This window comes from Pristiophorus japonicus, chromosome 1, assembly GCF_044704955.1.
Source record: "Pristiophorus japonicus isolate sPriJap1 chromosome 1, sPriJap1.hap1, whole genome shotgun sequence".
NCBI classification, from domain to species: Eukaryota; Metazoa; Chordata; class Chondrichthyes; family Pristiophoridae; genus Pristiophorus; species Pristiophorus japonicus.
In genome coordinates, this window is record NC_091977.1 from 68,678,536 (window position 1) to 68,699,932 (window position 21,397).

A 21,397-nucleotide genomic window follows, 5' to 3' on the forward strand; every position below is an offset into this window, starting at 1 on the left:
AGCAGGAGTAGGCCATTCAGCCCCTCAAGTCTGCTCTGCCATTCAATAAGATCATGGCTGATCTTCTACCTCAACAAAAAAGGGGTGATCACACCACTGGGAGTGAAATATAGACCCCAAAACAGTCAGAGGGAGATAGAAGAACAAAGATGAGGGCAAATTGCTGTGAAGTGCAAAAACTATAGAGCTGTAATAGTGGGGGATTTCAACTACCCTAATATTAACAGGGAAGAAAGGAATGTGTAAATGGTACAGAGGGTGCGGAATTTCAAAATGCATTGAGGAGAATTCTTTAGTCAGTATGTAACAAAGCCCAACAAGGGAGGGGGTGATTCTGGACTTGGTTTTGGGAAATGAAGAGGGGCAGGTGCAAGGGGTATCAGTGGGCGAGCATTTTGGTGCTAGTAATTATAATTCAGTAAGATTTAGGGTAGTTATGGAAAAGGACATAGGTGGACGAGGAAATAAAGTTCTCAATTGGGGTAAAGCCAATTTTGCTGAACTGAGATGGGATTTGCCAAGGTGGTCTGGAAACGGTTACTTGATAAATCAGTGTCAGAGCAGTGGGAGGCATCAAAGGAGGAGATCCTGAGGGTAATGTTCCCTTAAAAAAAGGGGTGGGGCTAACAAATCTAGTCAAGGGACATACAGGGTAACAGAAAGGAAAAAAGGGAAGCTTATGACAGATTCCGAGAACACAACACTGCAGAGACTCTAGAGGAGTATAAGAAGTGCAGGGGTGCAATTAAAAAAGATTTCAGGAAAGCAAAGAGAGAGCATGAAAAAATGTTGGCAAGTAAAATCAGGGAAAACTCAAAGATGTTTTATAAATACATTAAGAGCAAGAGGATAACTAGAGAAAGAGTGGTGTCTATTAAAGATGACAAAGAAAATCTGTGTGTGGAGGCAGAAGATGCGGGTATCATTCTTAATGAATATTAATATGTCCTTACTATACAGTATAAATGCACACGAGGCCCATACTTGAGAGAAGATCACTCTGTGACCAGTAACCTTTATTAGCCAGCACTGAAGTGATGAAGGTGGGTGGAGCTTCCCCTTTTATACCTGAAAGTCCAGGTTAGGAGTGTCTCCCACAAGTTCACCACCTTGTGGTCAATGTTCTCACGGTGTACAACTTAGGTCAGTTTATACATGGATTACAATGACAGTTAAATACATGACATCACCTCCCCCCCCAAAGTCTTATTGGGATCACAGGTTAAGTCTCTCTGGTGGATTACGCTCCCTTGTACAGCGCCTGAGTTGGGGCTCCGGTTGTTGGGCGCTGGCCTGAGTGTCTGCTGTTTGCGGTGCCTCAGGCCTGTCTCGACTGCCCAAAGTGACTGGGCTCTCCTCCGTTTGGTCCCGGTGTTTGGTCACCTGTGGAGGAGTGAACTCAACATCGTGTTCTTCCTCTGCTTCTTCTGTGGGGTTGCTGAACCTCCTTTTTGTTTGATCCACATGTTTGCGGCAGATTTGTCCATTGGTAAGTTTGACTACCAGAATCCTATTCCTCTCTTTGGCAATCACAGTGCCTGCGAGCCATTTAGGCCCTGCAGTGTAGTTGAGGACAAAGACAGGGTCATTGACATCAAGACATTGTGCCCTCGCATTCCCGTCATGGTAGTCACATTGTGACTGGCGCCTGCTCTCAACAATTTCTTTAATGATGGGGTAACCTGGTTTTGAACGTCCTTTTCATTAGCAGCTCTGCAGGTGGGACCCCTGTGAGCGAGTGTGGTCGGGATCTATTGGCCAACAGGAGGCATGATAAGTGGCTTTGTAGGGAACCCCATTGGATTCTGAGCATCCCCTGTTTGATTATTTGCACTACTCGTTCCGCCTGGCCGTTTGAGGCCGGCTTGAACAGTGCCGTTCTGACATGGTTGATACCATTTCCTGCCATGAAGTTCTGGAATTCAATGCTTGTAAAGCACGGGCCATTGTCGCTGACCAAGACGTCCGGTAGACCATGGGCGGTGAACATTGCCCGTAGACTTTCTACCGTGGCAGAGGATGTGCTTGAATTGAGGATGTCACACTCGATCCATTTGGAGTAGGCGTCTACTACAACCAAAAACATTTCTCCCATGAAAGGACCGGCATAGTCCACATGGATGCGTGACCATGGCTTGGCGGGCCAGGGCCAGGGGCTAAGGGGGGCTTCCCTGGGTGCATTGCCCAGCTGGGCACACGTGTTGCACCTGCGAACACAAAGTTCCAGGTCTGCATCTATCCCTGGCCACCAAACGTTTGACCTGGCAATTGCTTTCATCATGACAATGCCCGGGTGCTCATTGTGGAGTTCTCTGATGAACATCTCTCTGCTCATCTGGGGCATGACTACTCGGTTTCCCCATAGTAGGCAATCGGCCTGAATCGAGAGTTCATCCTTGCACCTGTGAAATGGTTTGAATTCCTCAGGGTATGCCCCGTACGTGGCTGGCCAGTCCCCATTCGGGATACATTCTTGACTAAAGACAGTAGCGGGTCTCTATTTGTCCAGACTTTAATCTGACAGGCTGTCAATGGTGAGCCTTCGCTTTCGAAAGCTTCAACAGCCATGACCATGTCAGTAGCATGCTCGGTTGCTCCCTCGGTGGTGACTAGTGAGAGTCTGCTGAGTGCATCGGTGCAGTTTTCAGTGTCTGGTCTGCGCCGAATTGTATAGTCATAGGCGGCTAACGTGAGTGCCCACCTCTGTATGCGGGCCAATGCATTTGCATTTATGGCCTTGTTGTCGGCCAAAAGGGACGTTAGGGGTTTGTGATCTGTCTCCAGCTCAAATTTCCTGCCAAACAGGTACTGCATATACACATGCAAGTGCTTCCTTTTCTACCATCCTGTAGCCCCTTTCTGCCTGGGACAGACCTCTGGAGGCATAAGCTACCGGCTGTAACTGACCGTTGGCATTAACATGCTGCAACACACACCCGACTCCATAGGACGACGCGTCGCACGTTAAAACGAGTTTCTTACATGGGTCATATAGCGTTAACGGATTGTTGGAGCATAACAAATTTCGTGCTCTATCAAAAGCCCTTTCCTGGCTGTCCCCCCAGACCCATTCACGACCTTTGCGTAGGAGCACGTGCTGCGGCTCTAACAGCGTGCTCAATTTGGGAAGAAAATTGCCAAAATAGTTCAGGAGCCCCAGGAACGAATGCAGCTCCGTCGTGTTACCGGGTTGGGTGCTCCCTGGATCGCTTCTGTTTTGGACGCAGTAGGTCTGATCCCGTCTGCTGCTACCCTCATCCCCAAGAATTCTACCTCTGGAGCTAAGAAGACGCACTTCGCCTTTTTCAGTCGCAGCCCTACCCGGTCCAGTCTGCGTAGCACCTCCTCCAGGTTGTGGAGGTGTTCTTCAGTATCACGACCCGTGATGAGGATGTCGTTTTGAAAAACCACTGTCCTTGGAATCGACTTGAGGAGGCTTTCCATATTTCGTTGAAAGATCGCGGCGGCCGAGCGAATCCCAAACGGACATCTGTTGTACTCAAACAACCCCTTGTGTGTCGTGATGGTGGTTAGCTTCTTCGACTCACTCGCCAGCCCCTGGGTCATGTAAGCTGAGGTCAGGTCCAATTTTGAAAAAAGTTTGCCACCGGATAGCGTCGCAAAGAGGTCCTCCGCTCTCGGTAGCGGGTACTGGTCTTGGAGTGACACCCGATTGATGGTGGCCTTGTAATCATCACATATCCTGACCAACCCAGCCGCCTTGAGCACCGGCACAATCGGGCTCGCCCAGTCACTAAATTCGACTAGCGAGATGATGCCTTCCCTCAGCAGGTGGTCCAATTCGCCTTCTATCTTTTCCCGCATCACGTACGGCACCGCTCTGGCCTTGTGGTGTACTGGCCTGGCGTCCGGGTTTATGTGAATCACTATCTTGGTCCCCATGAAAGTGCCAGTGCCGGGTTGAAATAGTGAGTCAAATTTGTCCAGGATCTGTGAGCATGATATTCGCTCTACAGAAAAAATTGCATTGACATCGCCCCATTTCCAGTTCATGACAGCCAGCCAACTCCTCCCCAGCAGTGCGGGACCATCCCCCGGGACAATCCAGAGAGGCAACCTGTTCTCCGAATCTTTGTGGGTCACGAATACCGTGGTGCTGCCTAGAATCGGAATGATCTCCTTTGTATATGTCCGTTGCTGTGCGACAATTGGCAATAATTTTGGCCTCCTGGACGCCCACAACTTGTCGAACTGTTTGATACTCATCAGGGACTGGCGAGCCCCCGTGTCTAGCTCCATTGATACTGGGATGCCATTGAGGAGCACTTTCATCATTATCGGTGGCGGCCTGGTGTATGAACTGTATATGTGCTCCACATGAACTCGCTGAACTTCAGCTTCCAGCGATTTTCCCCAGTGTCCATTTGGCCTCGTAGGGCTTACATCGTCCCCGTCCTCCTCGTACATCAACCTGGCTGCAGGCTTCCTGCACATACACGCCAAGTGACCGCTGACATTGCAGTTTCTGCAGGTATATTGCTGATACCTGCAAGCTCTGGCTGTGTGTTTGCCTCCACACCTCCAACATGAGCCATTGTTGGAAACAAAAGGTCCATTACCAGTCGATCGTCTCTGACTGTCTCAGTAACTGTCCTTAAGCGCACCATTGACAGGTGTTGATGGCCCCATTACTGGCCGCATTTTCCCTTGCGATGGCATGAATCGCCGTTCTGCTGGCCATTGTCTCTGTTGAATTCCCCCTTTGGGTTCGACGACATGGTCGGGCATGTCCGATTGCCCCTGTCTGCCTGGAGAACTGTGTGTCGTGTTAACAATGTTGACTCCTTGTCCATTTGCTGCATTTAAACCAAGATTTTTGTCAAACATCATTCTGGTCTCTTCCTCCCCTGAGATAAATGTCTGGGCCATCAAAGCCACCGTTTCCAGGGTCAAGTCTTTGGTCTCAATCAGTTTCCTGAAAACCCCAGCGTGCCCGATGCCCTCAATAAAAAAGTCTCACAGCATCTCTGCTCTGTATGCATCTGGGAACTTACATAGGCTCACCAGTTGCCGGAGGTCTGCCACAAAGTCTGCATGTAAAACCGTTGTCTCGCCATGTGCATGCTGCTCGCCAATTTAAAGAGTTCCCCGATCAACGTATTGAGCTCTTCAAAAGTCTTGTCCTCCGGCTTCTCTGGCGCTAGAAGGTCCTTCATCAGGGAGTACGTCCTGGATCCACAAACTGTCAGGAGATGAGCCCTGCGTTTGTCGGCCGAATCCTGTCCCAGCCATTCCTTAGTGACAAAACTTTGCTGTAGTCTCTCAATAAAATTGTCCCAATCATCGCCAACACAGTACCTCTCGTCTGTGCTGCTAGTGGCCATGCTCGCGTGGTTTAAATCCCAGTTTCTCGTCGCCAATAATATGTCCTTACTATACAGTATAAATGCACACGAGGCCCATACTTGAGAGAAGGTCACTCTGTGACCAGTAACCTTTATTAGCCAGCACTGAAGTGATGAAGGTAGGTGGAGCTTCCCCTTTTATACCTGAAAGTCCAGGTTAGGAGTGTCTCCCTTGTACAAGTTCACCACCTAGTAGTCAATGTTCTCACGGTGTACAACTTAGGTCAGTTTATACATGGGTTACAATGACAGTTAAATACATGACAAATACTTTGCATCTGTTTTCACAAAAGAGAGGGGCGATGCAGACTGTGCAATGAGGGAGGAGGAGTGTGAAATATTAGATGAGATAAACATAGTGAAGGAGGAAGTATTAAGGGGTTTAGCAGCTTTGAAAGTGGATAAATCCCCAAGCCTGGATGAAATGTATCCCAGGCTGTTAAGAGAAGCATAAGAAGAAATAGCAGAGGCTCTGACCATCATTTTCCAGTCCTCTCTGGCTACAGGTGTGGTGCCAGAGGACTGGAGGTCTGCTAATGTTGTACCTTTGTTTAAAAAGGGAGAAAGGAATAGAACGAGTAATTACAGGCCAGTCAGCCTAACCTCAGTGATGGGAAAATTATGGAAAAAATCCTGAGGGACAGGATAAAATCTTCATTTGGAAAGACATGGATTAATCAAGGACAATCAGCATGGATTTGTTAAGCGAAGGTTGTGTCTGACTAACAATTGAATTTTCGAAGAGGTAACCAGGAGGGTTGATGAGGGCAGTGCCCATGATGTAGTGTATATGGATTTTAGCAAAACTTTTGATAAGGTCTCACATGACAAAAATAAAAGCGCATGGGATCCAGGGCAAAGTGGCAAGTTGGATCCAAAATTGGCTCAGAGGCAGGAAGCAAAGGATAACGGTTGATGGGTGGTTGTATCCAGTGGGGTTCCGCAGGGCTCAGTGCTGGGTCCCTTGCTTTTTCTGGTATATATCAATGACTTGGACTTGAATGTTGGGGGTATGATTAAGAAGTTTGCAGATGACATTAAAATAGGTTGTGTGGTTGATAATGAAGAAGAAAGCTGCGGATTGCAGGAAGATATCAATATACTGGTCAGGTGGGTGGAAGAGTGGAAAATTGATTCAATCCGGATCAGTGTGAGATAATGCATTTGGGGAGGTCTATCTAACAAGGCAAGAGAATACACATAAAATGGAAAAGTGTAGAGAAACAAAGAGACCTTGGAGTGCAGGTCCACAGATCCCTAAAGGTAGCAGGCCAGGTAGTTAAGAAGCCATATGGAATACTTGCCTTTATTAGTCGAGGCATGGAATAAAAGAGCAAGGTTAAGCTTGAACTGTATAAAACACTGGTTAGGCCGCAGCTGGAGTACTGTGTGCAGTTCTGGTCACCACATTACAGGAAAGATGTGATTGCACTGGAAAGAGTGCAGAGGAGATTTACAGGAATGTTGTCTGGACTGGAGAATTTTGGCTATGAGGAAAGATTGGAGATGCTGGGTCTGTTTTCTTTGGAACAGAGGAAGCCGAGGGGAGACCTGATTGAGGTGTATAAAATTATGAGGGGCCTGGATAGAGTGGATAGGAAGGACCTGTTTTCCTTGGCAAAGGGGTCAACAACCAGGCGACATAGATTTAAAGTGATTGGGGGGAGGTTTAGAGGAGATATGAGGGGAAATTTCTTCACCCAGAGGATAGTGGGGGTCTGGAACTCACTGCCTGAAAGGGTGGTGGAGGCAGAAACCCTCACCACATTTATAAAAATACTTGTATGTGCAGTTAAAGTGCCGTAACCTACAGGGCTATGGACCAAGAGCTGAAAAGTGGGATTAGGCTGGTTAGCTCTTGGTCGGCCAGCGTGGACACAATGGGCCGAAATGGCTTCCTTCCGTGCTGTAAATTTCTGTTGCAGTCGGATTCAGGTGAATTCATAATGGGGAACAAAGAAATGGCAGACCAATTGAACAAATACTTCGGTTCTGTCTTCACGAAAGAAGACACAAATAATCTTCCGAATGTATTAGGGGACAGTGGATCTAGTGAGAAGTTGGAACTGAAGGATATCCTTATTAGGCGGGAAATTGTGTTAGGGAAATTGATGGGATTGAAGGCCGATAAATCCCTGGGACCTGATAGTCTGCATCCCAGAGTACTTACCAAAGTGGCCCTAGAAATAGTGGATGCATTGGTGATCATTTTCCAACAGTCTATTGACTCTAGATCAGTTCCTATGGACTGGAGGGTAGCTAAAGTAACACCACTTTTTTAAAAAGAAGGGAGAGAGAAAACGGGTAATTATACACTGGTTAGCCTGACCTCAGTAGTGGGGAAACTGTTCAAATCAATCATTAAGGATGAAATAGCATCGCATTTGGAAAGCAGTGACAAGATCGGTCCAAGTCAGCATGGATTTATGAAAGGGAAATCATGCTTGACGAATCTTCTGGAATTTTTTGAGGATGTAACTAGCAGAGTGGACAAGGGAGAATGAATGGATGTGGTGTATTTGGACTTTTGAAAGGCTTTTGACAAGGTCCCGCACAAGAGATTGGTGTGCAAAATCAAAGCGCATGGTATTGGGGGTAATGTACTGACGTGGATAGAGAACTGGTTGGCAGACAGGAAGCAGAGAGTCAGGATAAACGGGTCCTTTTCAGAATGGCAGGCAGTGACTAGTGGAGTGCCGCAGGGCTCAGTGCTGGGACCCCAGCTCTTTACAATATACAATAACGATTTGGATGAAGGAATTGAGTGCAATATCTCCAAGTTAGCAGATGACACTAAACTGGGTGGTGGTGTGAGCTGTGAGGAGGATGCTAAGAGGCTGCAGGGTAACTTGGACAGATTAGGTGAGTGGGCAAATGCATGGCAGATGCAGTATAATGTGGATAAATGTGAGGTTATCCATTTTGGGGGCAAAAACACGAAGGCAGAATATTAGCTGAATGGCAGCAGATTAGGAAAAGGGGAGGTGCAATGAGACCTGAGTGTCATGGTTCATCAGTCATTGAAGGTTGGCATGTAGATACAGCAGGCGGTGAAGAAGGCAAATGGTATGTTGGCCTTCATAGCTAGGGGATTTGAGTAAAGGAGCAGGGAGGTCTTACTGCAGTTGTACAGGGCCTTAGTGAGACCTCACCTGGAATATTGTGTTCAGTTTTGGTCTCCTAATCTGAGGAAGGTCGTTCTTGCCATTGAGGGAGTGCAGCGAAGGTTTACCAGACTAATTCCAGGGATGGCTGGACTGTCATATGAGGAGAGACTGGATCAACTGGGCCTTTATTCACTGAAGTTTAGAAGGATGCGAGGGGATCTCATAGAAATGTATAAGATTCTGATGGGACAGGACAGGTTAGATGCGGGATGAATGTTCCCGATGTTGGGGAAGTCCAGAATCAGGGGACATAGTCTTAGGATAAGGGGTTGGCCATTTAGGACTGAGATGAGGAGAAACTTCTTCACTCAGAGAGTTGTTAATCTGTGGAATTCCCTGCCGCAGAGAGTTGTTGATGCCAGTTCATTGGATATATTCAAGAGGGAGTTAGATATGGCCCTTACGGTTAAGGGGATCAAGGGGTATGGAGAGAAAACAGGAAAGGGGTACTGAAGGAATGATCAGCCATTTGTGCAGGCTCGAGGTGCCGAATGGCCTACTCCTGCACCTATTTTCTATGTTTCTATGTTTCTATGATTCTAACTCCACTTTCCTGCACTGTCCCCGTATCCCTTGATTCCCTTAATATTCAAAAATCTATCAATTTCCATCTTGAATATACTCAAAGACTGAGCCTCCATAGCCCTCTGGGATAGAGAATTCCAAAGTTTCACCACTCTCCAAGTGAAGAAGTTCCTCCTCATCTCAGTCCTAAATGGCCAATCTCTTATTCTGAGACTGTGACCCCTGGTTTTAGACTCCCTAGTCAGAGAAAACCTCCTCCCTGTATCTACCCTGCCAAGCCCTGTGAGAATGTTGTATGTTTCAATGAGATCATCTCTCATTCTTCTAAACTGTAGAGAAAATAGGCCTAGTCTACTCAACCTCTCCTCATAGGACAATCCCCCCATCCCAGGAATCAGTCTGGTGAACTTTTGTTGCACTTCCTCTATGGCAAGTATATCCTTCCTCAGGTAAGGAGACTAAAACTGTACACAATACTCCTGTGTAGTCTCACCAGGGCCCTATATAATTGCAGTAAGATGTCTTTACTCTTATACTCAATTAATTAAATTATGAATTAATTTATGCATCCTAACGCTAAGATGAATCTTATATTATGAAATATTGTTCATATGCAATGCAAATTTCTAATCGAACATTTAAATCTGTCATTCTTAAATATTTATTACCAAATCCATTAGCTTATGCCATGCCATGTTATCTTATCATTTACAGAAGAAGATAGCTATCAATCGGGCAGAGCAGAGGAGGACGGGCGGCGGCTCTGATATAGACGCTCTCAGAATATGAGGAGCTTGCGGTCGCCTTAGTGGGGCCTGATAGCCGTTCGGTCACGACCCGTGGTGTGGCCGAACCCACCCTCGAGTTTCGTGAATAATGGGAACTGTGCAATGTGCCAAACATTATTAAAGACATCTTAAAAATATATCTTCGTTACGCATGTACTGTCCTGCAATTATAATGCAATATGATATATATTTGTTGTATATGCATGCCTATTTACTGTGTTGTTAGGGGGTCAGCTTCCCTTCTGACCAACTTGAGCGGTTCGAATCGCTCCCACCCCCTTGGGTTCTCGACTCTGGATTTATTTGGGGGGTGTGACAAAGTGCAAAGGACGCTGGTTTAATGCAAAAGAACTTTGATTTTATTACAGTCAAGATATTACAAACTTATAATTACTCTAATAATGTCAAAATATATTCAAACTTATTAAAGAACAATACATTACACACTTAGTGGGGGTTACAATAGCTTATTAAGACTCTAATAGAGAACAACACATTACATTCAAAGGGGGTTACAGTAGGATTACACCTCCCACCTCCCAATACCTAATCCTACCTAGGTTGGACTGCAGGGCAGGCAGGGACTATGCTTACTATTGTGTTCCTAACAGAAATGAGACTGCACACAGGGAGGTTAAAGTAACAGTGACCTCAGTCTTTATTAAGACACTCCAGAGTGAGGTACAGGCCTTAGGGGCCGGCTTATATATAGTGCTCCCAAGGGATGCTGGGATCCCCTGGGACTTCAGGGGATGCACTCCTTGGTGTCGGAATATGTGAGTGCATGTTTTATAGATATACAACATCACTCCCCCCCCAAAGTCAAAGTGAAAACTATTTACAAGGTGAGGCGGTCGCGAGCCTTTCTTTCCCTGATGGAATGCCGCGGTACAAATGTCTGTTCTGGTGTGTTGGCTGTGCCCTCGTTGGGGTGGCGTGTTGTTGGCCCTGCAGGGCTGCTGGGTAAGCCTGGCCCTGCTGGGCTGTTGGACGTGATAGGTTCGATTTCCTAGTCTGGGTGATGTCGTTGATCCTTTGGGTGTGTGTTGTGGGCTCGAACAAGGTGGTGTCTGCTGTGGGTTGTTCAGGGCAGTCTGTGAACCGCAGCCTCGTTTGGTCCAGGTGCTTTCTGTCCATTGTCTAGTTTGACGACAAACACCCTACTCCCTTCTTTAGCTATCACTGTGCCCGCAATCCACTTGGGACCATGTCCATAGTTTAGCACATACACAGGGTCATTCAGAGCAGTTTCCCGTGACACAATGGCGCGACCATCGTTTACATTTTGTTGCTGCCGCCTACTCTCTACCTGATCATGCAGGTTGGGGTGAACCAGCGAGAGTCTGGTTTTAAGTGTCCTTTTCATGAGTAGCTCAGCCGGGGGCACTCCTGTGAGTGAGTGGGGTCTCGTGCGGTAGCTGAGCAGTACTCGGGACAGGCGGGTTTGGAGTGAGCCTTCTGTGACTCGGTTAAGGCACTGTTTGATTGTTTGTACTGCCCGCTCTGCCTGCCCATTGGAGGCTGGTTTAAACGGGGCCGAGGTGACATGTTTGATCCCATTACAGGTCATGAATTCTTTAAATTCGGCACTGGTGAAACATGGCCCGTTGTCACTGACCAGTATGTCAGGCAGGCCGTGCATGGCAAAAATGGCACTCAGGTTTTCAATGGTGGTGGTGGCGGTGCTTCCCTTCATTATTTCCCATTCAATCCATTTTGAAGAAGCATCCACCACCACCAGGAACATTTTACCGAGAAACGGGCCCGCATAGTCGACATGTATCCTTGACCATGGTCTGGAGGGCCAGGACCACAAACTTAGTGGTGCCTCTCTGGGCGCGTTGCTCAACTGAGCACACATGCTGCTTTGCCGTACAGGACTCTAAGTCAGAGTCAATACCGAGCCACCACACGTGGGATCTGGCTATTGCTTTCATCATTACTATACCTGGGTGTGTGCTGTGGAGATCCGAGATGAACGTCTCCCTGCCCTTTTTGGTTAGCACTATGCGGTTACCCCACAACAGGCAGTCTGCCTGAATGGACAGCTTGTCCTTTCGCCGCTGGAACGGCTTGATTAGCTCTTGCATTTCAACGGAGATACTGGCCCAGCTCCCATGCAGTACACAGTTTTTTACTAGGGACTGCAGAGGATCTTGGCTGGTCCAAGTCCTAATCTGGCGGGCCGTGACAGGTGATTTATCATTTTCAAATGCTTTCATGACCATCAACAAGTCTGCGGGCTACGCCACCATCAACAAGTTTGCAGGCTGCGCCATTTCCACCCCCGTGGTGGGCAATGGTAGCCGTCTGAGAGCATCCACACAGTTCTCGGTGCCTGGCCTGTGGCGGATGGTATAGTTATACGCTGATAGCGTGAGTGCCCACCTTTGTATGCAGGCTGAAGCATTAGTATTTATTCCCTTGTTTTCAGCGAACAGGGATATGAGGACTTGTGATCGGTTTCCAGCTTAAATTTGAGGCCAACCAGGTACTGATGCATTTTCTTTACCCCGAACACACACGCTAATGCCTCTCTCTCAATCATGCTGTAGGCTCTCTTGGCCTTAGACAAGCTCCTGGAAGCATAGGCGACAGGTTGCAACTTCCCCGCAATGTTAGCTTGTTGTAATACACACCTGACTCCATACGATGACGCATCACATGCTAACACGAGTCTTTTACACGGGTTATACAATACAAGCAGCTTGTTGGAGCATAAAATGTTTCTGGCTTTCTCAAAAGCAATTACTTGTTTTTTTCCCCATACCCAGTTCTCACCTTTGCGCAATAACACATGGCGGGGCTCTGAGAGGGTGCTTAACCCCGGTAGGAAGTTACCAAAATAGTTGAGGAGTCCCAGGAACAACCGGAGCTCTGTGATGTTCTGTGGCCTGGGCGCGTTCCTGATAGCCTCTGTCTTGGTCTGTGGGCCGAATGCCATCCGCCCCAATCTTTCGCCCCAAAAACTCCACTTCTGTTGCCATGAAGACGCATTTCGACCTCTTCAGCCGCAGCCCTACGTGATCCAGTCGCTGAAGGACCTCCTCCAGGTTTTGTAGGGGTAGAACTGATACCTCGCCATCAGCACCTCTCCCTCGGGTTAAGATGCTCCCGAATCAGTGTACACAGCTCCTCATATGACTTACCTGTGGGTTTTACCGGAGCCAGAAGACCTTCATGAGGCTGTAGGTCGGTGCACCGCAGACCGTGAGGAGGACCGCTCTCTTTTTTGCAGCGCTTCCTTCTCCGTCCAGCTCGTTGGCTACAAAGTACTGGTCTAGCCCTTCGATATAGGCTTCCCAGTCCTCACCCTCTGAGAACTTCTCCAGGATGCCCAGTTTGCTGCATTTTTGAGTTGGATTCGTATACTCTTCGCCAGTTATTGTGTTCCTAACACAGATGAGACTGCACACAAGGAGATTAAAGTAACAGTGACCTCAGTCTTTATTAAGACACTCCAGAGTGAGGAATAGGCATTAGGGGCCGGCTTATATACAGTGCTCCCAAGGGATGCTGGGATCCCTTGGGACTTCAGGGGATGCACTCCCTGGTGGCGAAACATGGGAGTGCATACTTTACAGATACACAACACTTACCAATCCTTTTTGACAGTTAGTGGTAGATCATGGTTTCAGCGAACCCCGAACTTCGGAGAAGACTTTTTGCTGCGCAATCTTCAGTTGGGTTGAGTCCGCTGATGCGGTAAGACGCGTTTTGGATCTGTGGGGTAAGTACCCATTTTCTTTGGTTAGAAATAGGTTTCTACAGTCTTTTAGGTAATGTTTTACCCGTTGGTAGGTGAGGATTAGATTATAGAGTGGAAACTTTTAGATTCTTCAGTTTTTTCCCGTTGGAGTTTTGTTTCGAGTTTGGTCGATCGCGGTGGTTTTCCGTTGGTACCACATTGGTTGTGGTCGGTTGCTGCCGTGATGGGGATGTTTTTCCTTCCTTCGGGACTTCAGGATTTCGAGGCTGGAGAAGTTAGTTTACAACTGTCGTGTTGGTTTCTCTCCTTGTCTTGATGGCATCAGATTGCTCTCGGTTGCATGGCAAAGTGTGTCATCTGAGGTAGTAGCAGCCTTGTAGCTACCTAGCAACCTAACCTCTGTTGAAAACAGGGGCCAGTTATACGGTTTGAGTGATTCTAATCTTGGCGCCAAATGAGTTCAGAATTCTTTGTTTAAAGTTGGCGGGCTTGACTCTTCTTTGTAATATTTTGGTGGGCTTGTTAAAAGTTAATATGTTTTGAGTGGGTTGATGTTCGAAACCTATTTACTGATGGAAATATTAGCTTGGTAATCGCAATGTCCTTTTGTGCTTAGTTTTTCGCATACAGGCTGGATTGGGCCTCTTTGTGATGTATATGCTGAAATGGTTTTCCAGATTCAGGTTGATGGTTAGCTATCTCTGGGTTATTTGTTGTAATGTTAATGTTTCTTGTGGAGAAGGATTCTCGAATACCCATTTCTCCAGACAAGTTAATTTAGTCCCAACACCCAGACAATTCCAATAATCAAGTTGTCTCCTGTTAGTTCTTTAGGCCACCCACAACCTTGGATTTGTCTTTTAAAAGTCCACAATTCGATTAAAGTTTGTAGTTTCTTCCATAAGCATTTTAGGATTTCAAACTTTCTGGTAGATAGTCCCAAATTAAATTTCCTTTTGAATGAGCCCAAACACTGGGGGGGGGGGGTTCTTGTGAACTTTGCACCCTTCAGTGTGATGTTTGTAACATTGTTATGTAACACTGAATATACCCTTACACTGTACACAGCTTACCTGTACACCAGAGGGTGCTGCTGCTGTAAACCTAAGGGTTACCTGCACACTGCAGGTAACCCAGTATATAAAGGAGCTCACAGCTTGGTGTCCTCACTCGAGGAGTTGCAAATAAAGGACTACAGGTCTACACAGTTTAAGTATCATACCCTGCCTTATGGAGCCATTACTAAAGGTGCCTGCATACACTACAACTGGCGACGAGAATACGAGGTCACGAACCACACACTCAGCATGTCGAATCTCAGCAACTTTCAGCAATTTTCCGATGGGGAAGATTGGGACGCACATGTAGAAAGATTGGAACACTTAAGGAGACTGGCTGCACCGTGCGACTTTGGAGACCACCTAAATGAAGCACTAAGGGACTCTAAACCGACGAGAGCACTGTACCGCATAGATACTTCTAAGGGCAGAAACGCTGCCCCGAGTCCCGCAACCCTGAGTCCGCCACATGGGGCAAACTGAATGGCCCCGTGCTGGCGCTGTGGAGGAAACAACAGGACCCACCAATGCCGCTACAAAGACTATGCATGTAAAGAGAAAGGGCACCTTCAAACAATGTGCAGAAAAAGCTGTACTCACCGCGTCTTTGATGAGTTGGCTTATCACCGGGGCTCAGACACAGATGAAGGTGAAGTTGCTCAACCCCTGGAAGAAGAGTATGGAACTCATACCTGCTCCACCGAAAGTTCTCTGTGGGCAATGAAAGTAGACGTCGATGGGGTCCCAGTTTCTATGGAGAGCGACACAGGGGCGAGCCAGTCTGCAATGAGTCAAGAGACCTTTGAAGAAATTTGGATGAATCCCACCAATCGACCACAACGGCATCCTGTCTAAGCGAAGCTGCTCCCAGGCCTCCAGGCGCCGGCAGTTGACTTCGAACATGGATCCATCCCTGCACCCGGAGGTTCCACTGAACAGCTCGACTGCGTGGTGACGACTCCACAGCACCCCAGCGAAATCTCCAGGACTGAGGATCAAAACTCCACTTTCTGGGCTGAGGCAGCACTCCAAAAGAGGAACATCGATGAAAGAAATGGATTCCCGACGTCCAGGGTCAAACCTGTGGAAGAAAAGAGCACCACAGCCTACCTGCAGCAGAGCCAGAAGATGACTGCCACACCACGAAGAGCAGAACCTAAAATCAAAATGGCCGCAGCCATACCATGAAGGAGGAGCGTCACGTGGCACCGAGCAGGCAATCAGATGGGAAAGCTCCCTTAAAGGAGACCGGTAACCAAAGAAATTTAAAGGAACAGTTTCAACTATTTGAGTACAAGGACTTTAAAGCTAAAGATGCAATTAAAGGGTGTAAGTATGACAATGTATGCAATGTAACCATGAATTGTGATGCTGGTTTAACTAATGTGACTAATGAGATGAATGCAGGACTCAGTAAAGTTAAGAACAAGTTTATTATGCTTAACAATAATGATAGAGAATGTGAAATGCCTAATGTAACCATGTCTGTTGAGACCAGGACACCCAAAAGCGATGCAAATGCTGTCATGTATAATGTAGGTTTCAACTATGTGTGATCAGAGCCAAAGTGTCATGTATACTGTTAGGACACTGCCAAAGGACATTGGGTCCTACAGGCACCATGCTGATGCCAATGGAAGCCCCTGTGGGAGACACCCAGGTCTAGCAGGCTACCTGATCATGTAGCCTGGACCTTTGGAACAAATGTGATGCCCCTTGCAGGACACACACACACCCAGTGGGAGCAGACCCACTACAGGGACAAAGGTCAATGGGCAGCCCATCCACCACCAATGGCAACCTGCACCAGACCAGTCCTACAACCCCTGGTCACCAGGGCCAACACCAGGAGCGTGAGGCCAATACCCTCCAGCTTCCCTGGCAAACTCTGGGATGACCTGACCCTCATCCCAATTGGTGGACAAGGAGCCCACCCAGTCCTGTGGCCCTGCCCACCACCCCATAACTACCCACATCACAGTGTATACACACCACCCATTGCTGCCGTGGCTACCCCCCTGAGGGATCCCACAACAGTGACACCCACTTGGTCTGTGTGTGAGGAAGGGGAAACGTATGAGGCCAGCCTCAAGCACAGGGATCAACCCGGCAACCACACAACCCTCACCACAACCTCCCATAGCCTACCACTGATCACCTCCCCAGGTCATGACAATAAGGATATAAAAAATGCTTAGGTGGGGGAGGGAGGGGGGCAGTATTGTTGTATATGCATGCCTGTTACTATGTGATGTTTATAACACTGTTATGCAACACTGAATGTACCCTTACACTGTACACACCTTACCTGTACACCAGAGGGTGCTGCTGGTGGAGACCTAAGGGTTACCTGCACACTGCAGGTAACCCAGTATATAAAGGAGCTCACAGCTTGGTGTCCTCACTCGAGGAGCTGCAAATAAAGGACTACAGGTCTACACACTTTAAGTATCATACCCTGCCTCATGGAGTCATTACTAAAGGTGCCTACATACACTACACTTTTGATGTACTCTTGATTTACGAATTATGTCATGGCAGCCCTGGTGAACCCTTGTGCATATGGGATATTGAAAAGTATTATGTTATGGGTTATTGAAAAATATTGATATATATTGATATGTATGTTTACTATTAATGATCACCGTTAATGTCCTAATAAGTTGTTTAGAAATGTCATTCGCCTTTTTAAGGTCAACCTGAAAAGGTAGTGTCTTTGGAGTCAGTGGAGTCATCCACTCCTCCTGCACCATCAAATACCTCAGAGGAGGAACAAGTGGCGACAGATATTGTGGAGCAAGAGCAGGAGGAGAAGGAGGAGGAAGAGGGCAAAATTATTTTTGTTGGGGGTGGAGGGGGGAAACAACCTGCGGCCATCTCTATTGAGATGGATGAGGCACCGGGACCAAGTGGTGTGCAGGTGGCGACGCCAAGGCGCGAAATTTTGCAAAAGCCGACCACAAGGAGGTTGGGGTGAGCAATCGCCTATCTCGGAGGGGCAGACGGAGTGCTTGATATCCCTGTGCAGGGAGACGGTCGCAATCGGTGGTGACCTTATCCAGGGGTTCGCGGGTTTCTCCACAAACTGGAGCCAGTGCTCCATGAACTGGAACCAGTTTCCAACAACCTGGAGACAGTTCAGCACGAACTTCTCCAACTGGTCTTCCGTGCAAACCCAGGTAGGAAGGGAGACGTTGGAGGCCATATGTGAACAGACCGCCGCAACCAATGCCCTTCAGCATGCATTGCTGGCTGCACACAGCACTGCATCCCAAGGTGTCGTGTCAGCTTGCAGCGAGACCCCGAGCATGCAAGCGAGTACGTTCCTCCTGACTCGGAAGTGGAGTCTCAGGCTTCTACTTCCACTCCTTCACCTCCACCATGGCAGGAAGTCTTGCCGTCCCACACTGCACAACGCGTTCGTGTAGGTCTGCGTAGACCAAAACGGGTGGGTGGGGTAAGAACACAGGGTGGGACAGGACCTGGAGGGAAACGTGGTTGCAGGTAGGGAGGGGTGTGTGTTTTCATTGTTAAATTGTGTTTTGTTGTTTGAAAATTGTTAACATTTTGTTCATGGTTGTTTGGGGTTTGAGGGAAGGGTGGGTTGGGGGGGGGGGCATTGCGGTGAGGAGGGAGGGTGATGTTAAATAATTTTAAAAATTAATTCGTTCGTTGTGTTAATAAAAAAAATTCTTTAATTCAACAAATTTTCTACCTTCTCTCTTAGTTACATTAGTTACATTAAGGATAACATTTTCATATAACATATTTACAGTTGTTCATACTTATTTGTTCAGTCTTTTATTATAGCCGTACTTTATTTAAACTTTACTTAAAGTAAGCATTAATGCCGATGACAGGTCGGTGCAGGCAAGACAACAATGAAACCCCACGCAAATGAAACTTTTGATTAACCCTAACTGTAAATGAAAATTTGAATATCAACAATGATAGTTCATGCAAAGCGTTCATTAATGAGCTGCTGACGTAACAGCTTAGCAGCCGTGTAACTGCCACTGGATACTGGTCTTCGGGAGGCGGATGGTGGTACCGGTGCTAGATCACCAGGCTGATTGCGCTCCCTTAGGTCCTCGCCTGCGTCCTCTTCTGCCTCTTCCTCCTCGCCGACTGGCTCTTCTGTCTCCCCTCCTCCTGGAGGTGGACCTGCAGCCCGATCTGGCATTACTTGTCCTCTCCTTATAGCTAGGTTATGCAGCATGCAACACACCACAATAAACTCAGCGACCTGGTCAAATTGGTACTGTAGGCTGCCTCCAGAACAAACCAGGCATCAGAAGCGCTGCTTTAGGACTCCAATTGTCTTTTCAACGCTATGTGACTTTCATTATAACGCTTCTCTGCTTCAGTGACGGGATTACGCAGAGGGGTCATGAGCCAACTGGCAAGGCCATATCCTTTATCCCCCAGTATCCAACCGTGACCTTCTGGCTGATTGACAAACAGGTCAGGGATAGCACTTTCAAGTAGGATGTGTGCATCATGGATGCTGCCAGGAAATGTAGCATTTACTGTCATGATTGTTTGATTGTGGTCGACAACAAGCTGCACATTTAGGGAGTGGAAAGTCTTTCTGTTACGAAACACCTCCGTGTTCTTAAAGGGTGTTTTCAGGGCAATGTGCGTGCAGTCTATTGCTCCCTGTACCTTGGGGTAATGTGATATCCTGTAGAAACCCAAAGCTCTCGCGGTCTGTGCCTCCCTGGTCATTGGGAAGCTTATGAAGTCCATCCTGCGAGTGTAAAGGGCTTCAGTCACTTGTCGAATGCAGTAGTGTGTAGCGTGCTGAGAGATATGGCAGACGTCGCCAGCTGAAGCCTGAAAAGATCCCGATGCGTAGAAGGCTAGGGCAGCAGTAACCTTCACGTCAATGGACAGTGCAGTTCTGATGGTGCTGGAAGGCTGCAGATCACCCTTGACGAGCTGGCATATCTCATCGATGATCTCCTTCCGGAATCGCAGCCTCCTAAGACAAGTGTTTTCAGACAAGTTCAGGTAAGATTGCTTTTACAAGTACCTTCGTTGGCTGTACGGTCGCCTCCTCTGTCTTCGTCTCCATCTGCACATTACTGTGCCACCTCTTCGATTGATCCTTTCAGTGACCAGTGTGTGAGCAGTTACAAGTAATGGCAGGAAAGCATGGGCCCCATATCACTATCAATAACTACTTTCACTAAATTAAACTAATCTCTCTACTCTCTAATCACTGTACTCTCTACGCTGTATATCAGTCAGTCTAATAGACCCCAACAATATCAGTAAATAATTTCACTATATAAAAGCACTTTTCAAAATAACTATACAATACCTAATATATTATATATACCCTGATCTAATATTCTGAGTAGAATTATCTTTAAATAACTCTCTAAATAACTCACAACTATTTAGCTCCTTCTTTTCTGTTGCCTCCACCCTTCCTCCGATCTTCAAAATGGCGTCCATAGTGCCCATTTCCTTCTGTTAAACCCAGTAAAAGCAGCTATTTCTCAGTGATCTTTTGGGCCTGGCATCAGCCCAGCGAAGTGCATGCTGGGTTCCGAAACTTCGGATCGGCCTTGTGTGGGCGATCATTTCGGCGATGTGAGCCAAAACTTGGGCACCTGTTTTTTCAGCGATGTTTGTTTCCACTTTTTCCTCAAAATGGGCGATAGAGGTCCGTTTTGGGTGATAGATGGGCCTTAGATGGGCAATGTGAAGTGGAAAGTCTAGCCCAAATCCTCTTGTAATAAAGGCCAACATACCATCTGCTTTCTTAATTGCTTGCTGTACCTGCTTGTTAACTTTCAGTGATTTGTGTACAAGGATACCCAGGTCACTCTGAACACCAACATTTCCCAATCTCTCACCATTAAAAAATACACAGCTTTTCCTATTTTCCCTACCAAAGTGTATAACTTCACATTTCTCCACAGTACATTCCATTTGCCATGTCCTTGCCCATTCACTTAGTCTGTCTATATCCCCTTGAAGCCTCTTTGCATCCTCCTCATAACTTGCATTTCCACCTAGCATTGTATCATCAGCAAACCTGGATATATTACATTTGGTCCCCTCTTCCAAATCATTAATATAAATTGTGAAAGCTGGGGCCCAAGCACTGATCCTTGCGGGAACCCCATTAGTTATATCCTGCCAACCGGAAAATGACCCGTTTATTCCTACTCTGTTTTCTGTCCGTTAACCAATCCTCAATCCATTCTAGTATATTATCACCAATCCCATGAGCCCCAATTTTGTTTAATAACCTCGTGTGGCACCTTATCAAATACCTTCTGATAATCCAAATACACCAAATTGACTGTTTTCCCCTTATCTATTCTACTAGTTACAACCTCAAGAAACTCTAACAGATTTATCAAACATGATTTCCCTTTCATAAATCCGTGTTACATAGAAACATAGAAAATAGGTGCAGCAGTAGGTCATTCAGGCCTTCGAGCCTGCACCACTATTCAATATGATCATGGCTGATCATGCAACTTCAGTACCCCATTCCTGCTTTCTCTCCACACCCTTGATCCCTTTAGCAGTAAGGGCCACATCTAACTCCCTTTTGAATATATCTACCGAATTGGCCTCAACAACTTTCTGTAGTAGAGAATTCCCCCTCGGACATTGGTTCCGGTCCAGCCCAGGTGCAGGCCGTCCGGTTTGTACGGGTCCCACCTCCCCCAGAACCGGTTCCAATGTCCCAGGAATTTGAATCCCTCCCTCTTGCATCATGCCTCAAGCCATGTATTCATCTTAACTATCCTGCTATTTT